The sequence below is a fragment of the Crinia signifera genome, chromosome 19, assembly GCF_055691185.1.
Source record: "Crinia signifera chromosome 19, ASM5569118v1, whole genome shotgun sequence".
Taxonomy (NCBI): domain Eukaryota; kingdom Metazoa; phylum Chordata; class Amphibia; order Anura; family Myobatrachidae; genus Crinia; species Crinia signifera.
In genome coordinates this window covers 127,559,098-127,583,447 of record NC_139226.1, presented here as the reverse complement: position 1 = coordinate 127,583,447, position 24,350 = coordinate 127,559,098, and the positions used below count along the sequence as shown (strand labels likewise).

General features: G+C 43.4%; 1 protein-coding gene and 1 long non-coding RNA gene across 5 annotated transcripts in view; one reads left to right on the top strand and one right to left on the bottom strand.

Moving 5' to 3' along the window:
- The window catches only part of LOC146042143 (uncharacterized), a 35,740-nt gene extending 11,546 nt beyond the window's left edge, over positions 1-24,194 (bottom strand). Inside the window, exons 1-2 of the long non-coding RNA XR_014463760.1 lie at positions 23,633-24,194; positions 22,269-22,403 (exon numbers count right to left, since the gene is read on the bottom strand). This is a non-coding gene — a long non-coding RNA (uncharacterized LOC146042143). The remainder of the gene's footprint in view (positions 1-22,268; positions 22,404-23,632) is intronic.
- Positions 1-24,350, top strand: part of PLCH2 (phospholipase C eta 2) — a 595,308-nt gene that overhangs the window by 295,444 nt on the left and 275,514 nt on the right. The gene's annotated exons all lie outside the window — the stretch shown is intronic.

Here is a 24,350-nt window from a genome sequence, read left to right as displayed (position 1 = left end):
TCGGACACCCCCCTGTCCATTGACGTCCCCTGCCAGACTGCCCCGTTGTACAGGGGTATTACAAAAGCACAATATGCGCTGCTGAGTGATCAGAGAGCATCCTGAGGGGGAAAAAAAACTTTTTTTTTTATCTTCAGATTAAAGTGGGGGTATGCCATACCCCCGTATACCGCCCCACTTCGACCACTGCATATATATATATATATATATTGATTGCTGGCCGTTCACAAAAGTGATTGACAGGAAATCGGCATTTGGGGTGGTAACCGACAATTTTCTTGGCGGGTCAGGGAAAATGCAGGCATGCCCAGGCATTTGAGGGGAAGTCATGTGACCGAGTAAGACCCGAGCTACTCACAGATGGCACACACACTGGAAAAATCATTTGATGGTGAGCCGGCCGGCGAATGGATTTGCAGCCAATTATTTTGAAGCCTTGCATGGGGTAGGATCTCACACTGGCCGGGTGGCTTATACCTGATCGCTGAGCTCTGAAAAATGTCAGCCATGGGAACCGGTCTGAATCGTGCCCATAATGAGAGAGAGAGAGAGAGAGAGAGAGAGAGAGAGAAAGAGCCATTGATACATCATCAAGCTTCAAAAAGTGATAAACCAACCAATCAGCTCCTACCTACCTACCATTTCAAAGGCTGGGTTTGAAAAAATGACAGCAGCTGATTGGCTGGTTATTTATCACTCTCCAATTTATCTCTTTGAAGCTTGATACATCTGGCACAGAGAGAGAGAAGGAGAATTAGAGAGAAGGAGAGAGAGAGAGAAGGAGAGAGAGAAGGAGAGAGAGAGAAAAGGAGAGAGAGAAGAAGAGAGCGATCTCCTTGACTTTTCTCATACGGTATCACATGCTGAAAAGAAAATATCATCCTGCAATCATAAATTTTTCAATCTTTACACTTATGTGCACTATCCATGACTCAATATAAATAAAGACAAAAATAGGCAATATATAACAGCATGCAAAGTGCGTATTATTAAAGCGGTAATCGATAAAAAGGCCAGGATTTGCCTTGTAATTGATCGCCAATGAAAAAATATGGCAGGTTTCCAGAAATTCCTAAACCAACTGCATTTCGCAAACTGTTGTATTACTTATTGTCCAAAATGTTCTTTTTGAAAGTCAAATTCTGTCTCATCCCAGAGGTTAGTTCATTGCCCCCCAAAAATGTATTCGTTAATGCTGCTGTTTACAGTAAGAACTGTCAGGTGCTATGTGTTATGCTAATATGTTGTATTTAAGTGTCATCCTCGCAATCTTTTTTACCAATCATCAAAGCTACTGTAGAGTCTATTATGTTGGCTGCAAGAAAATAACTGTTTTTAGTCAAAACTAGATTTTGGATGTATCAACTTAAGTTATATGATGGTAGGCAATTCATTAGCATTTAGTAAATACTTTAATTAGTGGTAACAATTTATTTTCCATTTGAGAGAAGACTCATATAAAGCTTAATTTATCATTCTGAGTTTACGTTGCTTTACGACCAGTAATGTAAGTGGTGAATCATTAGCCTTTCCATTAGACAATTGATGGACTGTGAGAAGATAGTCGTAGTGCTCTACCAAAACGTTCTCCTTTCTGATGCCACTGACGATGTTAGTTCTGCAAGTGGGGGAAGCGGTTTCCAGTTCTTATCCTGATGTTTCATTTACATAGAATTAGTCTTTTAATACAGAAAATAGGGATCATTCCGGATGATAGGTCAACGGTCAATAAGTCGAAGTTGACAAAAGGTCGATACAATCAAAATTTGGTTTATTGCACAATTTTATTTAGCATTTCCATACTTTAACATCCACATGGATTCCGATAGGGAATGGTAAAGAGGCCTGCAGCATGACGAGCCAAGTGCTACACTCATTGAGGTTCCAAGTGCTCAGGTGTTGATAATGACGCCAACAAAAAAAACGTGAAAAACTCGTGTTGACCTTTTCCAAGTTTGCTTTTGCCAACTTTTTGTTGTTGATGTTTTTATTGACACAATACTACTCTTATAGTAAAGATGGTATGTATAAAGGGGATGCGGTCATTTGGTCTACAGCATGATGGTAGACAGTCATTAGGTCGACACCATTAGGTTGACATGGGAAAAGGTCGACATGGGTCTAAGTCGACATAGGAAAAGGTCGAAATGGTTCTAGGTCGACAGGTCATTAGATCGACAGGTCGTTAGTTCGACAGGTCATTAGTTCGACAGTGTCTAAGTCAACAGTCAAAAGGTAGACATGGGGTTTTTCACTGTTTTTTGAGCCGACATGTGCCGACAGGCGGTATTTCATGCCCTACCGTCCACTAGGGCGTGGTGGGTCCGAGCCCGATGCATAGCAAGCGCAGCGAGCGATGCGAGGGAATGCGGTGCACTTTAAACTGTGCCCATGTCGATTGTGTTGACATTCAGGTAAAAAAAAACAGTGAAAACCCCATGTCGACCTTTTCACTGTCGACCTAGACATTGTCGAACTAACGACCTGTCGAACTAATGACCTTTCGACCTGGAACCATGTCGACCTAGACCCATGTCGACCTTTTCCCATGTCGACCTAATGGTGTCGACCTAATGACTGTCAACCATCATGCTGTAGACCAAAATGATCCCAACCCGTATAAAGCATGTTCCTCAGTTGCTTACAAATAACACTGCACAAAAAATGACCTGATGGTTATGTGCAGATAAGATGGGAGTTCAGACATACTAGTTCAGATGGAATGTTGCTATGGGCAAACAATCAGATGATCTATGATCTTCTAGGAGGTGCTAAATAAATAAGAAGTATATTCTGATTTGTTGCCCATAGCAATATCCCATTTTAGTAAATAAACCTCTTACACTGAGTGGGCTAAGGAACCACCGGCCTTACTGGCCTCAAGTTGAAATGATTGCGTTGACAAATTTTTGATTTGGGTCAAATCTGACCATAAATGACAGCAAGAGCTAAACTAACATGTGATCACATTGTCTTCCTTACTCCGCTAGCCAGGCACCATTAGTTGGCCAATGGCGGGCAGGGCTAGCTCCCATGAGAATTCAGCCCATGGAAACCAATACCTCATTAATATTAGTCAGCCTTCATGAATATTATTCAGGCAAAGCCCCCATGATTTCACTGGTTCTTTGCATATTTATAGGCTATGCGGTTCATACCGGAAAAATAGATGATGCATCAGTATGTAGGTGACAGGTCTATTTAAAGAAGTGAGTTTCTCTCCTGCTTCCAAACACCGTCCCAGTAAGGCTGACCTATATAGTATTTTAAACTAGAAATGTATTACTTCCTCTTATCGGAAGATAAATTGTTCAGTAAAAAGAAAATACTTGAAGACTTATTATAAGCGGATAATGAACTAAACGACAAGCCGGTGTCCTGATATAAAACATTGCTATGCTCATTATTGTGGGGGTGCATGAGGAAGAATATATTAATTGTTAAAGAAGAGACATGGATGTATAACAAAGACTGACTAGATAATAATAGTTTAAAGAACATCGGAATGTACTTTTCAGCTATTGTAATATACCGTGTATTGAATCTTGGGGAAAACGCTTTGAATGCGTCACTGGGATATTGTGTTCTCTAAATTGCTTGAATATGACAAATCTTATTATGACCGAAACACTGTTTTATAACCTCTGTTTTTATTATTCTCAGCATTATTTTCCCCATGAAATGATTATGTTTTAGTAATATTAAGACGCGCATGTCGGAGTTATATATTGTGATGCTAGGGATATTGCTTCTTACAGCAGGTTCACTTGCCAGAGATTGTGAATCTTATCTGATGACTGACAAATTCTTTTCAAGTAAGAAATCAAATATTTAATACCATTCGGAAGCCTCAAAACTGCATTATCTAAGACGAGGGTATCAGTGCTTCAGATCTCCGCTTTATTACACATTGGAAATTTACGCTGAATTCCAGGCTGCTGAAGGCAACGCAGGTCGGCAAAGAGTGCGAGTTAAAGACCAACGATCTTCGAAGAGAGATTGCTACCTACCGTTCTATCACGGACAGCAAAGATCCTGCTGATGTGACCTTTCCAAGGCGGTGCATAGGAGGCATGCCCTCAAATCCTGTTAACAAATAACAGGATTTGCGTGCTTACTTCCCACATACCGTTTGGAAACTTTACCTCGATTCGTACCGGGATTAGAGTCGACTGTCAACATTCAAGCCCAAGATCCTGAAATCTTTTTTCTTAAGCTCCAAAGACTTCATTGTAATTGAAAGCAGATTTTATCCCAAGTGTTGGAAATGCATGTATTGTTAATGGAGATATTTATAGTAGTTACATAGTAGTCTCAGAACTGATGATATTGTAGGTTAAGGAGAACAAAACACTGGATCAATGATTGGTTTTGCTGCTAAAGGTTCCTCTTGCTGCCTCTACATTGGTGGCATTGTAACCCACCTGGGGCATTGATAAGTAGATAAAAATGCAGAGATGCTGGGAATGAGTTATGCCTGAGACCACCTTGTCACACAGCTTCGGAAGTCACACCATTGCGCTTATTAATGCTCCTCTGTGTGTATACTTAACACAATATTTGACATGTCTTGGTCTATCTTATGCTGGGTACACGTTAAGCAATTTCCACAGCTGCTAGTGCCGCTAAAGAACGATATTGACCATACACACTGGCCGATATATCGGTCAGTGATGTCCCCTGCCCTTCACTCCTTACATGCAGTCACTGACTGTATTGTCAGATTGAGCTGCATGTACAGATGACGATCTGTAGGCATGCACATCGTTAATGATACTGGCCCAGATGCACTGAGATTCAAAAGTGAAAAAATGGAGAGTGATAAACAGCCAGCCAATCAGCTCCTACCTGCCATGTCACAGACTGTGTTCGAAAAATGTTAGGCAGGAAATGATTGGTTGGTTGTTTATCATTCTCAATTTTATCATTTTTGACTCTTACTGCATCTGGTCCACTGACTGTACAATATCGATATCACCCATATCGTTGACGATATATATCCCCCAGTGTGTACCCAGCTTTACAAAAGCACAAGCAGATGATAAAGGAAGATCATTTATGGCCTGATCTCACATCTATGCTGTCACATTTAATTTATTTATTTATTCAAATGCATCCTTTTATTTTCGTAACAAAAAAAAAAACATAATAAAAATAATTCTGGCAGCTAAAATTGGGACAATCTTTGTTCCAAATACAATCATGATCCTCATTAACTCCTGCTACAAATTGCACACAATTTAGTTTTCCCATAAGCATTACTTTTTGAGGCACGGTCTCCATCTCCATTTTTTTTAAAGCGGCAATCATTTACACAGCAAAACCAGTTTGATTTTGGAGTGCAAATGATTGCCGCTTTAAAAAAAACCTGGAGATGTTTTACTAAATCTCTCACTTTCTGAATCTCTCATTCTATTAAATTTCACCCTTGATGTCCATTCTATTTCGATTCAGTTTTGCTTATATAAGCAAAATTCCATAGAAAAATAGATAGAATTGAATTACAATTTGTTTTTAATCCAATAAGCATCAGCTCTGAGGTGGTGTAGATCCGCGCATGACTCGTTTTGCTCACTATGGGCCTTATTTTGGTTCATTCTTTCTGACAAAATCCTTCTTAGATGGGCAAAACCATGTGCACTGCAGGTGGGGCAGATGTAACATGTGCAGAGAGAATTAGATTTGGGTGGGGTTTTACTTCAAAGTGAGATCTATATTGCAGTGTAAAAATAAAGCAGTCAGTATTTTCCCTGCACAGAAACAAAATTACTCACCCAAATCTAATTCTCTCTGCACATGTTACATCTGCCCCCCCTGCAGTGCACATGGTTTTGTCCATCTAAGAAGGATTTTGTCAGAAAGAATGAACCAAAATAAGGCCCTATGCTTTGATCAAGGTGCCTCACTCTACTACTACTGCACGGAACACTTTACTGTTCCCAATTGCAGTACAAATATACAGGCAATCACCTATTATTGCTGCATCTCTGCATCTGTTACTGGTGCTGTTACCTGGTGGGTACAGCCGATGGTGTCCTCAGCTAATCTCAGAAGGAAATTTAGTCCAAAATTGGGATTTTGGTAAAAAGATTTCATTAAAGTTTATGCATATATTCTATATACTGTAGAGAGAAGTAATACTGTCTGATATCTATCTAAGATCTGTTTGGTTAAAGTGGAGAGGAAGAAGCACTGCTGTTACCCACCAAGCATTGCCAAATTAATGTCTAGGTTTTGTTCTTCTTCTTTATCCAACATTCTGTAATGCTCTGTTTGAAGCTTAGACTAATGCATCAGATGCTGTATTTGCAAGGTTTGTGTCATCAGCACTGTGCCGCTTTGAGTGGCTGAATACATATCATATATAGTTAGTGGTGGTTGGTCATGTTTTTGTCGGCTTTTCTATGCATAACAGAGGTATCCAATCAGATGAGAAGATACATTCGGAGCGAAAAATGGACATTTCCCGATATTTTCCTCTCAGGGTATCCAATGAGGTTACCTGAACAAAAACAATTCTCCTGAAAACCTGTGTGTTTTTGCCAGCCAAAGGGCTAGATCAGGATTAGGGATGGCCATCGTTGCCATTGCCATCTATGGCAATTCTGCAACAAACCATCGATAGTGTTAAACTATGCAATGGATGACCATCGATATTTTTACATATCGATGGTCATCCATTGTGTTTGATTGATTGGCCTGTGTCAATATATAGGTGTGTATTCCCAAATAGGTGCCACTGTTTATTGATCTCGTATTCCATTGTTCTGATAGAGGGTGTTTATCACAGGCTTTCAGCTGCACCTGACGAGCCTCGCTGTTTGGCGGAATCGCTTGTTTTCTGCGATCCTCGCCGTTTAACCCCCTCGCCGGCCGCATTGCATACGGTCCACTGACAGTTATTTAAATGGCCATCGATAATCAGGATGGCTCTATCTCATGATGACTATGTCATCACATCAAGTCTGGGAGAGTAGGAAATTTTCAGGAGTATTGCACAGTAGGTAATCAGAATTCTGGGAGAGTAGGTAATATTCAGGGGTATGGGACAGTAGGCAATATTGGAGAGTCAGGGAGAGTAGGTAATATCTGGGAATCTGGGACAGTAGGTAATATTGGAGAGTCGGGGAGAGTAGGTAATATTCAGGAGTATGGGACAGTACGCAATATTGGAGAGTCAGGGAGAGTAGGTAATATCTGGGAGTCTGGGAGAGTAGGTAATATTCAGGAGTATGGGACAGTAGGTAATATTGGAGAGTCAGGGAGAGTAGGTAATATTCAGGAGTATGGGACAGTACGCAATATTGGAGAGTCAGGGAGAGTAGGTAATATCTGGGAGTCTAGAAGAGTAGATAATATTCAGGAGTATGGGACAGTAGGTAATATTGGAGAGTCGGGGAGAGTAGGTAATATTCAGGAGTATGGGACAGTACGCAATATTGGAGAGTCAGGGAGAGTAGGTAATATCTGGGAGTCTATGAGAGTAGGTAATATTGGAGAGTCAGGGAGAGTAGGTAATATTCATGAGTATGGGACAGTAGGCAATATTGGAGAGTCAGGGAGAGTAGGTAATATCTGGGAGTCTGGGACAGTAGGTAATATTGGAGAGTCAGGGAGAGTAGGTAATATCTGGGAGTCTGGGAGAGTAGGTAATATTCAGGAATCCAGGAGAGTAGGTGATATTCGAGAGTCTCCTGGGAGTGGGAGAGTAAGTAATATACAGGAATGTGCTGGTACCTGCATCTATAAGGAAACGTTTGAAGAAGGGCGGAACATTATTTCCCCACCATACAAACACGGGATTTACCTGTGCCTAGGAGAGGCTTATTTCTGGTACGCCCATTCAAGCATTTCAGTAGAGTGACTTTGTGTGTTTTTTATTGTTCTGTCTGATACGCACCATGAGAGTTGTGTGTTTCTTTTCTTTTTGAGGACAAAAATGAACTCCTGTGGAAACTTCTAAGTGATGACATAGTCTTGCTACGGATTCCTTGAGTTTTAAGAACAATCCCTAAAAGGACGTAATCATTTCTAGCACTTGAATTTGTCAATATATAAGTGTGTATTCCCAAATAGGTGCCACTGTTTATTGATCTCGTATTCCATTGTTCTGATAGAGGGTGATTATCACAGGCTTCCAGCTGCACCTGACCAGCCTCGCTGTTTGGGGGAATCGCTTGTTTTCGGCGATCCTCGCCGTTTAACCCCCTCACCGGCCGCATTGCATACAGTCCACTGACAGTTATTTAAATGACTAAATATATATATAATACAATAAATATACAGCAACTGATAATGTAACCTTTTTCTTGTTATGTTGTCCTATATTTTCACAAAACACAAAATAAACCTCCTATTTAATGTTTTGTGTACAAAAACAGTGCTGCATCATCGCATCTGCTCAGACAATAACCCATAGACAGATGTAGTTAGCTATTCCCGGATATAAAGTGCAGAGTGGGAGGTCTGTGGCAGGTTTCCTTTCACAATGATCTAACATCCCACAGGTAACAGCCAACTATGGTAGCAGCTGTCTCTTGAATGACAAAGGTCCCACTGGTACTAAAGGAGCCATTACCTGTTTTCTCTACGCTCAGCTCATTATGTCTCTTCCACAGGAAAATAGAAATCGAATATCGGGCTCATACTTGAGACAGTAAAACTGCGATGATTGAGTAAATAGTCAAACGCAGGATTATGCCAGGTGGTCCTCTACCCTAACAGCCACTACACCTGACACTCTACAGTCACTTGCCGTCTGTTATGGCAGGCTCTCACCTGTCAGCAGGTGCCTGGGATTCTGCATTCAAATGCCCAATGCAGTTTATGTATGATGGTTATATGAAGTTTCTTTTTTACACTGGAATCTGTACGAACGGTGTCCTGAAAGGCTCAGTGGACACTGTGGTCTCCAGTGTCTCCAAGGAATGTTACCTATAATTGCTAGTTGCAGATTATGGAAGACCGAGTCTCCATCAGGGGCCTCAGCCCAGAAAACGGTAAGGATCAGTCACCTGTCGGGAGGCATGCAGCTGTGTTCTGTAACATCTGCTTGATCACAACGTAGGATGTGATGTGCAATGAAAGCGCTCAGGTTTACCTGTATAAATTGGCTTCAGCACATTCTGTAGTCAAAGATAACAGTAGGAAGAATAGAAATGAACCGGCAGGAGAGAAACCTTTCTATTTTCAGATAAGAACAGAACAATGTGTAATAGATAAACCTGTAGGTGCGCTGTTATGTGTGACTTCCTGGGACAGCAAAGACAGGTCATTTGAAAAGCTGCCTCTTCTGTCTCTTGTTCTGCAGGATGGGATTTTTTCTATTTTTAAACAGCGATAACTAAGTTTGAAGTGGATTTGGGCCACGCGCAATTAAATCAGAGCAGATCCGTCTGTGTTTTACCATGATGCATTTATGTCCAGGTTACCTTGAGAAAGAAATTCATCAATCTTGTTGAAGGAGAGATTAGCAATTGAGTTACATTGTGTGTGTGAGGCGATGTACTAATTTGATTCATATTTTATCTGAGCTGTGAATTTGCGATGCTTATAAATAGTCGCAGCCTGACAGCAGTGGGAACACGAATCCTCTGGGTACCCACAATGCACGTATAAGTTATCAGCCTGGAGACCTACCCCACATTGTACATAGGAGTTGGCCTTCCCTGTACTACTAATGCTGATTTCACTTCGCAAAATGAAGGTTCGCACCGGGTCTTTGAAACGGGTCACAGCGAACTGGCAATAATGCCGGTTTGCTGACCTCATCGGGGGAGCGCCGGGGAGTCGGTGCGCCATCAGGGGCGGGGATGAGGCAGCGCTTAGAGCTGGCACTGCTCCAAGTGCTGCCTCCTCCACAGAGTGAATGGGAATTGGATCACTCAATCCGTTTAACCCGTTCACACCGCCAAGCAACGAACCGGTAAGAGCTCTGCTTTCCGACCGGTTCGTATTGCCGTGTTGTTACCCGTTTTAGGGACACGGTAACCCCTTTTCACATCGCACTAATTACCGGGTCAAAACGGCTTGTACCCGGTAATTAGTTGCGATGTGAAAGGAGTATTAGTGCAAATTAAAGTTTTAATTGATATTGATATCTTACCAATGTGTAATAAAAATTACAGTGGTGTTTACTAGCTTTCCTCCAGAATCGTCTCCTAAAGCTGGTGGTCTTTGTCAGAAAATGTCAGCAGGAAAATAAAAAATGTAAATGATTAATAAAGTTACCCTTTCAGGTACAAATACCAGCATGATATATAGGTATGGTCATACTGATAAATCATACAGCATACTTGCCTACTTTTGAAAACTAGTTTCAGGGAGATTATAGTTTGTAATGGAATTTTGCAGTTTCTCATTTAGGGTGCGTGTCTTGCTCCACCAACAGGGCGTGTCTAGTTCCATATATGGAGAGATTGTGAAAAGAGATTGTGAACGGGGCACCTAGAAGCTTAGGTTTTTTACTGCTACATCTGAGAGGATTCTTTTAAAATGACTTATTTCCAAATGTAGGTGATCCCCAAAGCAGTTAGTAAGAGATACTATACTTGGTAAAGTGCTGGGAAATAGTGCTGATGATTCACTGTAAACGTATCTGTCTCTCGTTCCTTTTATCCCCAAAAATGTAACAGTGTAATGTGGGCTAGATTAAATGAGGGAGATTGCTAGACTAATGAGGGAGAGAGGGAGATTGCTGCTATTTCAGGGAGTCTCCTGCAGAATGCAGGAGGGTAGGCAACTATGTCATACAGTCAGCATACACAGGGGACTGGGAGCTATTTATGGGTTTTACAATGTTCTCGCGCATGTAGCATGTTATTTAATATTCTTTATTTACTTAGTATTTTACCTAGTGCTGTATAGAGATCATTTAATCTTTCACATCCGTATGTTCTGAAGCTGCAGCCTCCTCGTGCACACACTGGGGGAGAAGCAGCGGCAAATGCAAGATTTCTGGAGGGGGCTTCCGAATGTTTCATTTTAAAGCATTTGTAACCACCCCATATAGGATGTGTAATTAGCATGCAGCAAGCTATTGTCTGCCCAAAACAAAGTGCGGTGTATTGTAGTACAGCATATCTCCCAACATTAATGGCGGTGGAGGAGAGACTCATCTGCTGAAGGCGAGGGCCTGGTGGTCAGGGTGGTGTGGCCTACAAAGTCACTCCCCCATTTTTGCCACTGTGGAGGGCATGGCCAGCGCTCTGATAGAGATTTTGCAGGCTGCGCGATAATTGATAGACTGTGCATGCCATCTTGCGATTAAATCTTGCAAATGTTTCAATCGTTGGCGGTACACAAGTTGATTGACTGGAATCTGGGCTTTGGGGTATTAATCGGACATTTGCTGGTAGTGTCAGGGAAAATGCAGGCAAGCTCAGGTGTTTTAAGGGAAGTCAACTCTAGCCCCAATCGGAAAGTCGCAGCCGCTGAGTAAGTCCTTGTCTACGCACAGACTGCGGACACTGGAAGAATCATTCGATAATGAGCGTCTTGCGAATGGATTTGCATGTAATTGCCAAGCTGTGCAAATCAATTCTCAGGCTTCAATCGCGGGGCTCTGCAATTTAGCAGGGTCTGAATAACCCCCTTGGTTGTAATGAAAAGCGAGTGCAAATAGCACAAGTGATTATAAACTTCAAGGTTGAGGGATTGTGTGAGCTTTTGCTTAGTTTGTTCTGGTAAGGAAACAGTTAACAGGTTAGGCATGGTAGGTAATTTAAATAAGGGGAGTGTCAGTGAGGACAGACATTTTGTATGATGCACTAGTATATTCCATCTCTTTCTCTGGAATTTTTCCCACCCTCCCTCCCCAAGTCACCTTTTTGTCCCCACCCGTTTTTTCTTTTTCTTTGCCGGTTGGGGTTTGTCAACCTATAATTGTGGCGGGAAAGAATGGCAGTTATGGTGGCTATTGCGCTGCTGTTTTTAGGGTGCGCTCTTTGCCCAATACATTGTATAAATTGGCTTTCCTAACAAGGGTCATTGGGGTTTGGCTGTCTGGCCGGCTCTATTATGGTGTATTGGGGAGAGAGTTGGAGACCCGGCATTTGTTGGCGTTGCCAATAATTAAAGACTACCATGTCGTTGACATGAGTGTCGGCGTTAAGTCGTAAGGTCACTGTGGGTCTGGCCGTTCTTTCTTATTGCCACCATATTTAGTTTAAAGAATTTATTAAATTCTGGTTGACCAATTTTAAAAGGCATTTCAGTTTGTCCGTGTGGTTATTTCTAGTTATTGTTGGTTAATTAGGGATAAGATTATTATGCAACGATGTCACACAACACACATCTACCAATAGAAAGTTTATGTAATCATGACCAAAGCTCTTTAGGCAACAACGCTAACTACTGTACCAGCAGACAGCCAATAACTGTCTACTAGCTGGGAATGAATGGCCTCACTAAGCACACAATGGCTACCTCCGCAGAGTTTATGTGGTCCTGCAAATTATCAGGGAAAACATTATTGTAGTAAATGAATCTAGAGAGGGGTGGCTGCAAATCTTTTTGCTTCGTAGTAAAAATCTGCGACTGTAAGTGCTAATACAATGGTTTCTTAATTCTTTAAAAGGTTTCATGCTTTCCCCCCGAGGCATTGCAGCTTAAGAGATGAGCAATAAACAGCTTAGGCCAATGAATATTTTAGTCAACCATTATTTAGTATTAACTTGCCATAAATACGCAGAGAACCGTAGCAGGGCATGCTGATTACCTGCTCCGTCAAGCTTACATTTTAGCAGCAAACTGAATTGTTTTCATTTGGGTGGAGAGATCTCAGGGATGATATATTGTCGACGATGCATCATCTCGATTCTATCACTGCTGTGGTGTGTTCGAAAACCGTTTAATCACATAGGATCTGCACTTTCTTAAATAGATTTTCTGCTTTAAATTCATACACAGAACACACTCTTGGATGTTTTACAACAAACAAACGCAGTGGTGCAAAATACAGAACACGTCATACATGCCGATATTTCTAGAGACCTTTAGAAGCTGGGCCGGTGCATCAGAGCATGGGACGACACAATGGGCCTTATTCTAGTTCACGCTTTCTGAAAAATTCCTTCTGCAGGTGGGGCAGATGTTACTTGTGCAGAGAGAATTAGATTTGGGTGGGGTTTTACGTCAAAGTGAGATCTATATTGCAGCGTAAAAATAAAGCAGCCAGTATTTACCCTGCACAGAAACAAAATAACTCACCCAAATCTAATTCTCTCTGCACATGTTACATCTGCCCCCCCTGCAGTGCACATGGTTTTGTCCATCTAAGCAGGATTTTGTCAGAAAGAGTGAACTAGAATAAGGCCCTATGTGCAGTCCAGCCATAATAACTGGGATCTATGCTTTCTATGGGCCAGATGCACTAAGCTTCAAAAAGTGATAAGATGGAGATTGATAAACAACCAACCAATCAGCTCCTAACTGCCATATCACAGGTTGGGTTTAAATAAATAATAGTAAGGAGGTGATTGGCTGTTTATTTTTATTACTCGCCATTTTATCACTTTTTGAAGCTTGATACCTCTGGCCCTAAATTATTTGAATGATGTATTAATATTGAGATGTATTTATATGGTAAAGGTTCATATTTAAAAGCATTAAATTATGAAGCTAATACCTCTTTCACATCGTACTTTTAAAACGGTATATTGTACTTTTTTTCCATTTAAAACATTTAAGGCTGCAGTGTGAAAGTGCCAGAGTTGATTTACCGGTTAAAGTTAACCGGTATTTCAACACGGTTAAAAAGCAGAGTCCTACACGTTTTAAAGCCGTTTTTTTGGCAGTTTGAACAGCTCTATTTCAATGGCTTGAAACGTGTCCCTTGGAGGTTAAACGGGTTGAATGTTTGAATGGTATTAAATGATTTTTAAAACGGTTTTCACCTGCAATGTGAAAGGTCTCAAGGCTCTGACCCGTTTTAAAGTCCCATTTAAGAATACCGTGTCATTACCCATTTCTGCAATGTGAAAGCAGTATTAGTATTATCAAGGTTGGATTGGTTGCACTGGCAGGGGATCTATATGGATTGCAATGTACTTATATGTTAGTTGGGCGCCCACTATAGTTAGTACGCTCATACCCCCACTACCCATGTCCGCGTGGAGTTGATTTTATATAGTGTGGTGTAGATACTGCAGTATCACTCATGATCACCAGGGCCGCCGTCAGGGGGGTACTAGGGATACAATTGTCCCGGGCCCTGCCTCTCTGAATAGAGGGGAGGGCCCGGATGCTCTACCTAAAAAACAGCCTGTTGGAGCTGCGGAATTGGCAGCCAGTGTGCAGAGGGCTGCGGGTCCCGTCCCCCCCCCCCCCCCCGCATCCCTCCGTGTCAGAATATGTCATGGGCATTACGGTGTGGGGCGTAATGTAATGAGCATTATGGTTTTGGGCATAATATGTAATGGGCATTAGGGTGTGGGGCACAATATGTAATCTTGACATATTGTGGGCCTCATAATTTTAGATGGCAGCCTCGTCACCAGGCAATGTAGAATTATTCATACTGAAACTGTTTTGACTAGGGTGTGAAGCCCTTGAACTATATATATATATATATATATATATATATATATATATATATATATATATATATATGTATATGTATAGTGTAGGCCCCAAAGCAAAGGTTTGTAAGGGCCCCTTACAGAGAGTTACTGTGGAGAAGATTTCCATAGTAACCAATAAACTTCTAATGTTTACTTTAGCCCCCTGTAAGGTTTTCTGTATCTCTACTTATAATGTGTCTGCTGATTTTGTGACATTCTCCATGAAATCCTGGTTGTCCTAAGACCCAAGCCCACCGTATGTAATCACACATTGCCGTAGGAGTCGGTGGGATCCAGGAGTGTTGTCTATTCTCCTGGCATCCTGGGAGGACAGCTCGGAGCAGATTGCACCGACTATGCTTAGTAAAGCAAAGCTTGGATGGTGGGCTAATTTTGACGCTCACACTGCTCTGGCTTTGTAAGTATAAGTGAGGACCTTGAGTCATCTTGTCCTATAATACATAAGCAGTTTAAAGTCTAGGCCGAGCCCTGCAGAGAGAGTTTTCCCCACCAATTCCAAGTTAATCCTGTAACTCTTCATGATAAATCTGTGTAACGCGCAACGGTGCCGCACTCCCCTCTTCATGCCGCGAGGATTCCGGTTGACCTTTCTATCTAATTTACACTGATGTTTTATAAGGTCAGTCACACTGTGCTGCAATAACCCATTAGGCTTACTTTATATTATAGACATACTTGCAGTTATTACTATTTACATTGATGTTTGCTAATGCTGTGTTTAGAGGTCAATGCGGAGTATTGAATTTTTATTTATTATTTCACACCCCGTAATATGAGTTTAATTAATTTCTGTTTAAAGCTGTCATCACTGCCCACTATATATTAATATCCGTTCTCTTTCTTTATTGCTCCTGTCTTATTTGTTCTCTGTAACAATTGACATGCATTAACCTGCAGCATATAGATTTGTGTTCCTATAAATGGCCATTAATGTCTGCGTAAGTACATTTACTCTACATGTAGTCTGATAGCTGCCGTTGATTAGTTTTCTGTGTTGACAGCTATTATTGCATAGCTTTTAGGGTGAAACGTGATTATTTTACAGAGATGCGGTAAATGGCTTATATTGGAAGAAAAAAAGAAAACACATTAAAGGAAACTGTTCCCTTCTATGAGATACTAGTGATTTTTTGTGAACCACAGAAAAAAGCTGCTCCACCTGTATAGTCACAGGACACCGCAGGCTCCAGGCTCCCCCTGTACAGTTTCTATTACCTGCAGACACTAGCGGAGCGCACAGGCTGGAAGTAGGGTGGAACGCACACCTACATCTGGCCCACAACGCCACTGTCTCTGTTTGGCGATTGGTCGACATTGTCTAGGTAGACAGTCAATGGGTCGCCCACTATTAGTCAACAGGCAATAGTCTGACACATAAAAAAGGTAAACATGCTGTAGCCTGTCCTTGACAAAAGGTCGACACAAACAAAATGTTGACATGTCAATGGTTGACATGGGAAAAGGTCGACACATTTTTCATGATTTTTTTTTTTACCGATTTGCTCTTACATCACGATCCATGTGGGCTATAGAGGGAGAATATAACAGTGAGCACAGCGTAGCGAGGCACCGTGCCAGAAGCGAGGGGACGCAGTACATTAATGCAGTGTCCATGTTGACAGATGTCGACGTAGACGATCTTTTCCTGTGTCGACCAATTTTATATCAACCTTTTGTCATTGTTGACCTAGACTATATCAACTTTTTAATGTGTCGACCTATTGCATGTCAACCAATATTGGTCAACCTAGACACTGTCGTTTTAATAATCCACACCCGATTTACGGTTAGGAGAATGGTATAACATGGAATGCCTCCAGTCACCCCCTATGTGCACATGTGCGCAGCATCTACATAAGGATAACAATACAAAAAAACAAAAACAAAATCATTATCAAACCATCCAGTGACTAGCAGGCCCCCTAGGGTTCACTGGGCACTAGACTGGCACCTACCTAGCACCTATTCCATTCCTTTCTGTCCCCTGCTGTATGAATAAAATCATGCAGCCCCCACAGAACTGGCTCCTATGGATCTGTTTATACCTTGCGTGATTGTACAGAGTTTCTTTACTGCAACACTCAGCAACCCAGCAATTGCTTCTGGCACTGGCCAGTCCTGGTCCTATCTGCACATGAGTGACTTGGCTTTGACAGCTAACAAATGTGACAAATGCGCACTAAGCTGGAAGGCCTGGGATTCAAAAATAGAAACGAAACGAAAGAAAATTGGCAATAAAAAAATATACAAATGTAAAAGCATAACTGTTTAAAAAAAATGTAATACAGTATAATGGGGCAGATGTATTAAGCCTTATCAAGAGATAAATGCAAGGGTGATAAAGAGAGATAAACGTCCAGCCAATCAGCTCCTTACTGACTTTTTTCAAACACAGCCTGCAACATGGCAGTTGGCAGGTGATTGGCTGGACGTTTATCTCTCCTTATCACCCTTGCATTTATCTCTTGCAGGGCCGGTGCAAGGCACCGGAGCGCCCCAGGCGAGTCGGGGTGGGGGCGCCCCGGTGCCGGGGGGAGGGAGGGGGGGTGGTACCTGTGTAAAAAAATTGCTGCCCCGGCGTCCCTGCAGTGCTGGGGCGGTCAGGGGTGTCCGTGCCGTAGGGGTACCTGCGGCGCCGTCATGTGTATAAAGCTGGCTGCGGCCGGCGGGGTCTCTATAGTGAATAGCAAATAACTAGCGCTTCCCGCGCCGCCGCGCGCATAGCGCTAGTTATTTGCTATTCACTACAGGGACCCCGCCGGCCGCAGCCAGCTTTATACACATGACAGCGCCGCAGGTAACCCTACGGCACGGACACCCCTGACCGCCCCAGCACTGCAGGGACGCCGGGGCAGCAATTTTTTTACACAGTTCACTGGGGGTGAGGGGCGAACTGCCGCCCTCCAGGTGCCGGCGCCCTAGGCAAATGCCTAGAGCTGCCTAGTGGTGGCGCCGGCCCTGATCTCTTGTTAAGGATTAATACATCTGCCCCATTGTTTGTTACCAGTTTTAGCCAGTAAATGCTGTCATCATAGGCATGCTACATGCTGCTAGCTAGGAATAAGAAGAAGCATTACTGTACTGCACTGTAACTCCACCAATAACTTAGTTTGGACATTTCTCTCTATTAAAAAACAAAATTGTAACCCTTTTACAATAGACATCGGTTTTAGTTAATTATTATTGAAATTAATATTTGATGTATCTATAAATATACTTTATCATGGATGCCTCCTTTCAGATCTGATATTGTTTTATTTATATTTAATTAATACTTCTTTATTATTAAGTGCATATTGGTGACTGGAACATATTTTACTGTAACTATGTTTATGTGATATAACAGCTCTATTATGTGCACGTGCAGCCCCCTCCGCAAATGGCTTCAGCGACTTCCATAGTCACCAAGCTATTCCCAATCAGGGAGGCCAGGGGGGCAGGTGCATTGGGATACCCAGCATTTCATTGGCGTCCCCATGCCCCCCCCCCCCCCCCTGTGCTCTCCATGACAACAGTGGCCCTGATCACGGCGATTTACTAGGTTTATCCAGCATGCTGGATATTAATCGCCGTGAGATAGCGACGCGCGGGGCCGCGCAATGCTATCACTATGGCCCCCACTCACACAGCGATGTAGGGCCATTTTCTGAGCAATGTAGTTGAATTAAGTAACATCGCTCAGAAAATGGCCTGAAGTCGCTGCATGTGTCGGTCCCATTAGCCTACGTGCGCGATCAGGCGCACCCATCGTCATGGAAGTGAGCTACAGTTTATGACCGCAAAGCTTCTATACAGGAAGTGTGTCAGCAGCAAATGAGGGGCAAAGTGCCCCCACTTTCCCTCGACTTATTATGCCCCTATGTCTATTGTGCTTCAATCTGTTTGCTGTAGAATGTTATACCGCTGATGGCTGCCTAGGCACTGTGCAGCCTGGCGGGTATATGTTCTCTGTGTGCCAGTATACTGTCCCTGCTTATATTGTCACCTACCTGGCTGCTGAAGCGACCAGTGGCACCACGGATGGCTGCCTAAGCGCTGTGCAGCTTGGCGGGTATGTGTCCCCTGTGTGATACTGTTCTGTCCCTGCTTATACTGCTACCTACCTGACTGCTACAGCGACCAGTGGCGCCGCTGATGGCTGCCAAGGCGCTGTGCTGCTTTGCGGGTATGTGTTCCCCACATGTAATGTCTCAATGTAATGTATGTACTGCCTCGCCCCCTTCATCCCTGCTTGATGCTGCACTGTATATCCACAAAAAATTTCTAGTGTGCGCAAGCACACATGGCCAATAAAGTTGATTCTATACTATTCTATACCTATTGTATGTATTGTTCTGATGGCACCAGCTAAAAAATATTTTATAATCATCTCATTAGATGCAAAATGTCAGGTGACAGTTGTAAGCGCAGAATGCAGGTTTTGAGATTTTGTGCTACATGGACTAGAATATCCATATTGAACTGTGTATACCGACCTGAATCCGTGATGATTCTTCTTTTTAATGTCCCCAGAATATGTGATTTCTGTGCAAATGATGGGCACATGATTTATGTGTCATGGTAGCAACATCCAGTGGAAAATAATGTGTTAAGTTATCTATGGTAAATTAAAAGCAGAGTATACTTGAAAGAATCTGATCCCATAGCATCCAGGTCATTGGTTTAACAGACGGGTGCTCTAGAAAATGAAAACATCTTTCTGGCTCATTACTCAGTCAGCGAGAGTTTGAAACAAGCATCCAGAAAGGCAAAGCTTCACTCTAACAGAAGGTATAACCTTTATTTTAAATAATGAGTCATGTTTCTGGGAATATCAGAAATGTGGAGCTGGCAAAGACATTCATTAGATTCCCAACACTTTCTGCGAAGGCCTATGAGAATATTTTCATATGGTATCTAAGTTGCGATAGAGAATGCGAAGAACCCTTACTAGTTTCCAGTGCCAGATTAAGCCTTCGGGGGGCCCAGGGCACTTTAGACAGGGGGGCCCTTGCACTTGTCATTACTGGCCGCAAACTGAATGGGAAAATATTACACTGTTAAAACACAGAGTAAAGGCTGTATAAACTTGGTCAATGGGTAACTGCAGGGTGGAGATTATATATATATATATATATATATATATATATATATGTATATATATATATATACACACACACACACACACACACACACATACATACATACATACATACATACATACATACCACATGAAAAGCCTGTGTTGGTCCCTCTGCACCTTACTCTGTAGGACCGTAGGAGACCTCACAGCCCCAGTGCTGCCTCTGATTAAAAACCCTCCCATGACTAGGCTGCTGCTGCTGTCTTCTATGAGCCTGAGAAGCATGTAATGAGCTCCACCAATCAGAGCTCAGCACAAACCTCTCAGCCTCTGCCCTCTTGTGCAAAGTGTCATGGGACTTAGTCAACTCCCAGTAATGCACTGCACACTTGTGCAGTCAGTGTGCCTTGGCACCCCATGCTCAGCAACATTAATCATTGTCACATTGGCAGATAGGTGAAGCTGCAGCACTACCCCACTACCATGCACAAAACATTTAGCTAAAAAAAAATTTAAAATTCAAAATACATGCCAACCAAAAGGAGTGCCTAGCTGGAGGGGGCCCAGGGGTACTGACTCCTTTTGCCCATGCTTTAATCCGGCCCTGCTAGTTTCTATTCCATTCACTGGAACAATATTTGCTGTTATCTTGTTTCTGTTGGAAAAGTATATTCCGAGAAGTCATAGCTTCTGAGCATTAAAGGAAAATCTCTTATTGTTCAATAACAATGTCAGCGTCAGTGTACACTTTCTCCTGGAGGAGACAAAGGGGCAGGGGCTGGCTGGCAACTTTCAGCCTGGGGGGCAACACAAGCAAGTGGCCCATCACCATCGCCATCGTTTCACCACCCTATCCTCTCCCGTCTAGTATGCAGCAAGGATTAAACAATCCTTCCCCCCACACACACACACATACAACAGAAATGGGGAAAGTGCGCGCCGAATGCGCGTTACAAAAATTTACACTGTGATGCCAATTACACATAAAGCCATCACAGACGTAATGCCAATTAAAGATAATGCCACACCGTAATGCCCAAACAATGCCACACACCGTAATGCCCATAACACATAATGTCAACACCGTCATGCCCATTACACATAAAGCCATCACCGTAAAGCCAATTAAACATAATGCCACACACCGTAATGCCCATCAAACATAATGCCACACCGTAATGCCCATTACACATAATGCCACACCTTAATGCCAATTACATATAATGCCACACACCGAAATGCCCATTACACATAATGCCAACACCGTAATGCCAACACAGTAATGCCCATTACACATAAAGCCATCAACGTAATGCCAATTAAACATAATGCCACACACCGTAATGCCCATGAAACATAATGCCACACTGTAATGCCCATTACACATAATGCCACACCTTAATGCCAATTACATATAATGCCACACACCGAAATGCCCATTACACATAATGCCAACACCGTAATGCCCATTACACATAATGCCATCACCATAATACCCATTACACATAATACCAGCAACGTAATGCCCATAAAACATAATGCCAAATGCCATAATGCCCATTAAGCATAATGCCAATACCGTAATGCCCATTAAACTAAATAATTATACCATATAAATGCTGCTTATCTATATCGCTTGTTGCCAGGGATAACATGCTTCTTGCCAGGTGTTTCATTCTTGCCATGGGGATTTTTTGCAGGGGAGAGCCAGGGTACATGCTCGTCGCCAAGGGGATCCATTTAAATCATACTTGCCTACTTTTGAAAACTAGTTTCAGGGAGATTTTAGCTGCTAGTGGAATTCTCCATGCCGCTGAGAGCGTGAGTCATGATCCGCCCAGGGGGTGTGTCTAACTCCACCTATAGACGTACCTATTGCCACTAAGGGGTGTGCCCTACAGTAGCAGAAGAAAACTCTGGAAAACTCTGGGCCTGATTCAGATGTCGATGCTGCTGTATGCAACACTGCATTATATGTTTTAAAGGAAATATTTCTGCCTCTCTTGCTGCCTATCCTGAGACACAGAGAGAAGTAAAGAGAGACCGAGAATGAATGTGTAATGCTGTGTACACACGGAGCAATATATCGCTCAGTGTCCTGTTTTCAAGCAATATATTGCTCAATGTCTCCTTTTCATCAGCGACCAGAGATGATCGCTGATGAGAAGGAGAAACTGGGGGAAACAGCTGACTGCCGGGGAAAGTGCTGGTGGCAGGAGCATGTTCCTGCGACAAGCGACCATTGCAGGGCTGGCCACGGGAGCGCGCTCCCGGCAATTTATCGCCCATAGCACATGAAATCACTGGCAATATGGTCGCTCAGCGACCATATTGCCAGCGATATGTGCGCATTATCGCCCCGTGTGTACACAGCTTAAGAGACAGAGGGGCGGAGTGTGTGAGACAGAGGTGTGAGAGAGTGGGAATGTGTGTGAGAGGGAGAGTGTGAGGAATGAAAAGAGAGAGTTTGTGAGAGAGACAGACAGGGAGAGAGTGTGCATGCGCCATCAGTGGTCCTTGACCGGAGGCAAATAAATGTTGGTCTACCACAGTCCCCTCACCAATGTATACATTATCTATATACACACACATAGACACCTCTGTCACTCAATAAAAACACACACCTCTGTCCCACTGATGTGTCACAGCTCCCGATGTGTGTCCCAGCCCCCTCAAGAGGGGGCTTGTGGGTCGTCTGGCTACTGTGAGAGGTGGCTTGCGGGTCGTCTGGCTCCTGTTAGAGGTGGTATGTGGGTCGGCTGTTAAAAAATGTAAAACTAAAATCACCTAAATGACAGAGGGGCACATTCATTGGTGATCCCTCTAAATCCGCCACTGCCACTCAACACATGCACCTTTTTCACTCAGACAGATGCACACCTCTTTCAGTTAACATGTACATGCACACACACACACATATGATTCTATCACTTAAAAACCCCTCACTTAAATACACCACATACCGGTTTCACTAAAAACACACATGCACATACACCTTTCACTGCACACACACACAGGGTAGTATTCAATGCGGCCTGCGAGGGGGTTAAACAGTGAGGATCACAGAAATCCAGCGATCATCCCTGTTTAACCCCCTCGCCAGCCGATTGCCCTATTCAACGTTCTGGGGGAATCCTCGCTGTCACAGGACGGCGAGGATTCCCCCAAACAGCGAGACCCCCTCAATTCCCTCTCACTAATGCAGTGAACCCGTTGTATATAGCCGCGGGTCTCGCTGCTTCTGCAGCCGCATACGCCAATTCCCCCTCACTCAAAAAACGGAGCGAGGGGGAATTGGCGTATGAGGGGGGTGAGTTTAATACTGACAGGGTGAGTGGTGACAGCGAGTAGGAAGCCCTGCTCGCTGTCGCCGCTTGCCCACAGCATTGAATACATCTCACACACACCTCTGTCACTTTAAAAAACATACATACACCTCATTCACTTATAAACATCAATCACAGGCCTCTTAAATTTTTTAAAAAAAAGTACAGAACATATACAGTACCATTATATTACATACATCCCCCATATTACAGCCAATACATTATGCACACCAGCCCCCCCATATTACAGCCTGTCCACATAACCATAACATTATATTACATTATGCAGCCCCCTGCCCCCCCCCCCCACACTGATATATTATACACCCTCCCCCCCCCCCCACACTGTGATGCATCATACACCCCCCCCCCCCAAACACTGATACATTATACACTCCCCCCCCAAACACTGTGATACATTATACACCCCCCCACACACACACACACACTGCAATACATTATACAACCCCCCCCACACACACACACTGTGATACATTATACACCCCCCCACACACACACACACACACACTGCAATACATTATACAAACCCCCCCACACACACACAGTGATACATTATACACCCTTCCCCTCCCCCCTGTGCATTAAATTACACACACACACACACATTATACACAGCCTCCCTCTCCCCAGTAAACACTCACATGTCTGTGTTGCACCTTCCTGGGAGGAGCAGGGACTTCCTAGAGAAGGTCTGAGGGAGGCAGCATAGGAGCAGGGACAGAGAGCAGGGCTGGCCTGATGGATAGAGCCTGAGCCTCCTGCCGTGCTCAGAGTTTGTGGTGGGCGGGGCCAGCCTCCGGGAAGTAGCAGAGGCAAGCCCTGGTTGTCAGCTCTCTGCATCTCCCAAAAGTCCCAACCAAGAGGCAAGCCTGATTTAAATAGCGCGCCAGCGCTACCCGAATCCGCACTTCCGGGTAGCGCTGGCCGCACTGTCTCTTCTGACAGACACTAGAGGTATAGCAGTACCTCTAGTGTCTGTCTCCTATAAGGTGGCGGCCATTTTGGGAGAGGCCGTCACCTTACATTCGTGCGGCCAGGAAGCTGCTGAACAGTGAGTGAACACACGGAGCGAGGTGGCCGGCGGCTGCGGCGGTGATGGCTGGGCTGCGGCAGCGTGTGCAAGATGCACACAGCGGCCCAGCCAGTAGATAGTCATACCGGCCTGGGGGGCATGTGGCACTCTGCCCCCCGGCCCAGCCCGCCTCTGCAAAGGGGCAATCTAGAACGCTTCTCTCGTTATCTGTTCTTTCCATTTATAAAGCAGAGATATATCAGGGCTGGGATTCTTCAGAGGAATAAAGCTGAAAGCAAGTGAATGGCGCATGATCTTTTTGGCATAAAAAAAGTTTAAAGACATTA